The sequence below is a fragment of the Monodon monoceros genome, unplaced genomic scaffold (genome assembly GCF_005190385.1).
Source record: "Monodon monoceros isolate NGI ecotype Baffin Bay Population unplaced genomic scaffold, NGI_Narwhal_1 Super_Scaffold_1, whole genome shotgun sequence".
Classification (NCBI taxonomy): domain Eukaryota; kingdom Metazoa; phylum Chordata; class Mammalia; order Artiodactyla; family Monodontidae; genus Monodon; species Monodon monoceros.
The window spans coordinates 29,172,889-29,179,170 of NW_021703765.1; the positions used below are offsets into that span (position 1 = coordinate 29,172,889).

Genomic DNA, 6,282 nt, shown 5'->3' on the forward strand with positions numbered 1-6,282 from the left:
GGAAGCAGCTGTGCGCTGGTCAGTGACTGCCAGAGTAAAGTCCCCGAGTGAAGAAGAATTCTTTTCAGTGCTTCCTGTGATGTCCCAGTCAAGAACACCTGGATAGGAAGCAGCTGAAGTGGAGATATGGCTCTGGTCAGTAACTCCAGATAACAGAGTTGTGCTAGACTGTTGGTGAAGGTAGGCACTACCCATGAGTGTCTGGAAAGAGGTAGCCATAGCTGATGCCAAACTGACAGCAGGAGCAGAGACTCTGGAGAAGTTGCAGACACTTCCTGTTAGGGAAGTTGCATTGCTCACCACTGGAAGAGAGTGCTGCAGAGAATTTAGAGTTCCAAGTACAGATGGATTTTGGAAATTTTCTGTAAGAACAAGAGGGTGATGAAAAAATCAGGGAGATTGATAAATTCTCACTATGTTTGAGGAACAACATTTTCTTAAGGTTCTTGCTATCAGGACACCTCTAATGTCAATACTTACTGAGAAACCAAAAATCAGACCGTTATGATGGTTGTAAGGACTGAGCAGTTTTACACTCTTCTGTATTAACTGCCTGTGCTCCCATGTTGGGCACAGATGAGCAGAAGACCCAAGTGGTATGGTTCAGACATTGTTCTCTAGGCTGGAAGCAACCTTCTCCCTGCCCTATCTTTCCCTTCAGCCTACACTAGTATTGACTTCTATGCTGTTTCCTAGACTGGAAGCATTTTAGACCTAGGAGGTTCTTAGAGAACGTCTATTTTCACAGTCTCATTTCATGAGGAAGGAAACTGAGGCTCAGAGAGGTCAGGTTGACTTGTTCAAGTTCTCTCATTACATTAGTATCCTTACCAGGTTTCACAACCTAAGTATCCTGACTTCCTTGCCAGGACGCTACTCTGAGCATGATACTGCCAGAAAGCAGGAGAAATAGAACTTATACTATAGGCAGTTTTTTGTCCGTTAGAAAACAGTACGACTATTACGATTGTAATCTTCAATGTCTCACTTTGCTTGTGCAGTTCCCACGCTATTACCTAGAGTTCACATATAGCTCAGTCCAACTGGTAATTTTAAAGAGTCATTTTTACCCTCTTCAAGCCTGGTTTCTCATCCTACCTCAAAATGATTACCCGAAAGTGAATTTCTTAAGTGCTTTTGGAAAGAAAAAAGTTATCTGATTACTTCAGATTACTCATCTGTAAAGTCGTTATAATACCACCACCAATAATGATAGCAGTAATAATTAATACATGAATAAACTGATATATTGTGTATGATTTATATGGAGGAAGATACAATAAGTTCTAGAAAGACACAGAAAAATCATGAAAAACATATTACATAATGAAAAAGATATACATAGTTATGAAAACTGGGGTATGTGGCAAGTATCAAAGCATAATGAGTTTACTAACAAATGACATTCTGTACCATACATGCAATGTTATGAAAGTGAATTTTGCCCACTGTATTTTAATGAATACTATTAACTAAAAGACACAATAGAAGGTGATTTTGAATGAGTTCCTAGCCAATACATACAGACAGAGAAGATATGTCAGTAAAAATGCATAAAAAGCAACAAAATTCAATCAATCTGAATGTATAGGTAGCCACAATATATGCAGACAAGTATTTCAATGAAAACTGGTACAAAGCAGACAGCAAAATAATAAATGTAAAAGAATTTCATTATTGTGCTCATTCATATTTTTACCCAGCAAGTAACAGGTATTCAGCCTGGTAGAAATATATGTTTCAAAGAATGGAAATATATAATAAGCAGAAAAGAACCTTAAAAAGTATCAAGAAGATTTTTGTATTTATCCTAGAACTTAGATTGTAATCATCTTCAACATCCAAGTAGATGAGATCCCAAAACCTAAAAGAAACCATCATCACTAGAATCCAATTAAAAAAGATTTTCAAATATAAGAACATCAAAAGGACTCCATAGTATTGTTCTAGATAAATGTGGATTTTTTTTTTTTTGCCACGCCGCATGGCCCTGGCAGTGAAAGCACTGAATCCTAACCACTGGACCACCAGCAAATTCCCTCAATGTGGAATTAGAGATGTGGGGCTTCACATTTTGTTTTTCTTCTTAGGTAGCTAAGATCTAAAAACTAACGATGGCTGTTGATCAATGTGCTCTCTGTGTTAGGAAGGAAAGAACTGTAAAGATGAAAAGCAACCTTGCCTTAGAAGCTACATATCACCCAAAAGAAATAGTCCTTCTGATTCAATTTAGAAGATATCATTTAAACTTTTTAATTGGTAAAACATCTACATAGTTTAAAAATTAGAAAGAATAAAACATTGAAAAGCAGACCCATAGATAACCACGTTGGTTTCTTGTATATAGGAAGCATCATTTCTAGGACATATTTCTAAAATGTTTATATTGAAAACTGTCAAGTGCCAACTGTATTCAGAGAGGCAATAAAAGAAAAACAAAACTGAGTATGACTTTTCTGGTAAGCTGCCTTTCCTGGTGATACCCCGTCCGGTCCTTACTTTCCTCTTAGTCTGTTAAAATAAGGATTTGCTACAATCAACCTTTTTTTGCCCTGCTCTGAGCAGAATTCACTCTATGATGTTTCTGCTTTAATTTAAAATCTTTGGTTCCCATCAACATTCCATTGCAAACTACGTTTCTCTTGAGAGCTCCTCTATGCTTTCCCTCTTCATTCTTATATTTTTCCCTATCTCTTGGTTCCTGTTCGCCTGTGCTGATGAAAACAATCCTAAAGTTCCTTACGTTTGACTCTGTGCCTCCCTATAGCTCAGTACTCTCCATCCTCTCTCCCTATTTTTTCTTTTCAACTAGTCGAAATATTAGTGGAGGGAGACCATTAGAGATGAAACATCTTGCTGTATATTGCTACTTTTCTATGTCACCTGGCTTTTCTGTGTTTCTGTTGAAACACTGTTGAGAAGTCTCTGATTTCATTTTCTACATGGGTACCATTTAAGGCTCAATATTAGAAAAGAAAGGGATCAGAGTGATCAACCAATGTAGTATCCTAACGTAACAGATAAGGAAAATATCAGGCTTTGTGAGACACTCAATGATTTGTCCAAAGTCACACAGATAGTAAATGCCAAATTCAAAACTGAAATTAGGTCTCCAGACTTCTAGTTCAATACTTTCCCTCATTATTCCGTGTTATTTTGAATCTACTAGTAAATTTAGGGGCAAAATAAATCTAGCGGAAAACTTTAAAAAGTTTTTTTTCTTACCTGACCTGGTCAGAGAAGAAGAGAAAACATCAACTGCAGATACAAGGGATGAGGAGACAACACCAGAGGATGTCTGAGGGGCTGCAGCTGAATGGCGCATGTGTCCAGTACAAAGGTCACTGGTTATTGCTCAGTGGTCACTGGTCACTTGTGATGATGCAGGAGAATGATGTCACAAAGCAGGCAGTTTAAAGGTATGAGATAGCCAATAGGAGGTCTGATCCCCAACAGGAAGGCGGGCTTGGGTGGAGAGAGTGTAGGAGAGCTAAAACAACACCTAAATTTCTGAGCTCTGGGGAGGAAATCCTAGAAGACAGATTTACCTCCCCCAGTCTCTTACATTAGGGAAATCATTGCAACATTTCTTAACAGACGTTCATTAATATAATTTACTAACAGTTACCTATATCCTACAGAGTATTATATTTTACGTATCATATACTTAGAGCTATATATATCTTATTTAATTAATGTCTTTCGGATGGAAAGAGCCATCTAGTTTGAACTACTAAACTTGTTCTGAAATCATATCTGTCAAATAGTGAACTTATAGCAGCTTTTAAGGAGCGAAAGTAGGGATTAAGAAGCTCTTTTTGTAACTTGGTTAAAGCGTAGGGTGAAGTTTGTTGAGTGTAACTTGTGGAGAGTGTTGTGGTACAAGGCTCTACTCTGTTAGTTTTGTCTCCTTGACTCCTACCTTCCTTGGGCTGGGCCATGCTGATCCAGGTTGGACATGCGACTTATATTTCTCTTCTGCTTTCTTTTTTTTTTTTCCCCCATTATGGGCATTGTTTCTAGGACAAGCCTTGATCTTGCATTCTTACCCTCATGGATGTTACTTCCTGTCAACTTCCAGCAGCAGGAGTCTTCTTTTCAGTGCTTGATGCTTCACAAAATAGACTCTGCCCATTGGAAGCAAATACCAGAGAGCTAGGAGACAGAGCTGGTTGCAAACCTTTCCTCTTCCAGCCTTTGGCTGCAATTGTTTTCCCCATAATTTGCTACCTCTAGTTCCTTGGGCCACACAGGTATCCTGCCATCCAGCTCTTTTATATGTTAGAGACATTCTGAATACTGTCCCTTTTTCTTTGCACAGAAGTATATACAGTGTGGCAGTTGCTATAATCTCCTCCCCCTTGCAAACAGCCACTCTTAGAATCTTGGACCTCTAGGATCCTCTGTCTTGCATGCTTGGGTGCAAGGCCTAGCAAAATGAAGAGGACAATAATTAGAGAAGGAAGAGGACATTCATGAAGAACTGGGAGCAGATAAAGTGAAAGGGCACAGGAGAAAAGAGATTCATATAGATTTTTTGGTTTCTGTGGGAAACAAGTTGACACTTTTTGGCCTCATTTTGTAATACCAAAACAGACAGTTATAGATATAAGTAGCTCGATAGTGCAGCTACTGCCATGAATTCTGTGCACTAAATAGAACATTCTTACATATATTTTTCATTTTGTTTTATGTCATATTACCTTATTAATAGCATTCACTGGTATGTTTTTAGAATACAGATTTTTTTAAGTGCTCTGGTTTTGTCTACGTGGTTAATTCCTTGTCATATTTTTAAGAACTCCAACATTGTGAGACATATTGCTTGTTTTTCTCTTGACGATTGTTTATCTTGAGGATCGTGAAAGAACTTGACCTGTTCGATTTTGTGGAGAAACTTTAAAAAGGGTCTGTTAAAAAGGCATTGTGGTTAGATGTATTATGCATCCCAGCGTAAGGAGCACATATCTGCCATCTGCCCAACTTGGCCTGGATTGCCTCTATTTAAATTCCCCTGGTTCGTGCTTTTCTCCCTAACCACTCTTGTGACTGTGATAATGTTAGTAAGGGCTGAGTTGCTAATGATTTTTATTTGAGGTTAGCTGGTTTGAGGGAGGAAATCTATGGATCTAGTCATTTTCCTTGGTGGTAAGCTTTCAGGGAGGGGTGCAAATATTGGTCTTTCTGGGGATTTTCTAGTGCCAGGAAGATATCCCATAGATGGGACCTCCAAAGACACACATTTAATTTTTAGGCCTGTTTCTCCTATTTTGAGATATAAGTTTTTTCACTGACGGAGATGATGCTTATCTGAGAAGAAATTGTGAAAGGTGTTGTAGTATAGAGATGTGGCTTAAGATTTTAAGTTTTTTTCAAGGTTTTTCCCCTAATCTTCCTACTTCAGTTGGCCTACTTACATGATACTAATATGTGATGTGAGGCTAACAACTTATTAAATACCTGTAAGCCAGATCAATGTCTCTTTTCTCTATATTTCCATGGAAATCAAGGGACCCATAGCTACTGCAGGTTAGGGTGGGTGGTGTGAGATTGGGGGAAGTGTGGTAAGACAAATTTTGGTATCAGTAAAATGTTTACATATTAAAATATTCAGTTCCAACATTCAATTCTATTTAGGCAAACCCTTAGTTAGGCTTTTCCTGGTTCCGAGCCTATGTAACTTATTTTCTCTCCCTAGTTCCAGCCATTTACCTTTAGCTTGCAGTCTCAGCATCATCTTAACCTCTAAAAGAGTCTTACATGTAGGAGGAAGAAACTAAAGAGCTCTATTTCAACACTTAGGAACATGAGGCTCTACCCTGACCTAAACGTTTATTCTTACAGTTAGGGTATTGTTTTGTCCCGTATACCCACTTCCTGCATTTTGAACCCATCAGGTTAAGTGAGACATATCTTGGTGCAACATACCCAGTTCATCTATCCCTGAGGCTCTCCTTAATTCTTCCCATTGTCACATTGTGGTTTAATTAAATACTGGAATCCCTCAACCCTTGCATGGTACCTGAGGCCGTATGAGATAATGGTAGATTTTGTTAGTGTCAGATACTTAGCTGTCTGATTTTCCAAATGTCCCTTGCTCCTATATTTTCCATCCCAGCATACAGCATACCCATTAAGGCACTGTTTTATCTCATGTTGGACCCACTGCTACCCAGAGGCCTATGCTTTGCTAGTTCCCATACTTTCTGGAAACCCTGTTATGGCCAGATCTGGATTTTTTTGTGTTCCCACCCAAAGCCTGTATCTTTTAGCAAGCTGGAA

At 38.6% G+C, this 6,282-nt stretch overlaps 1 pseudogene; it reads right to left on the minus strand.

The window, feature by feature from the left end:
* Positions 1-3,564, minus strand: part of LOC114892656 — an 8,966-nt pseudogene extending 5,402 nt beyond the window's left edge.
* Between the last annotated feature and the right edge of the window lie 2,718 nt (positions 3,565-6,282).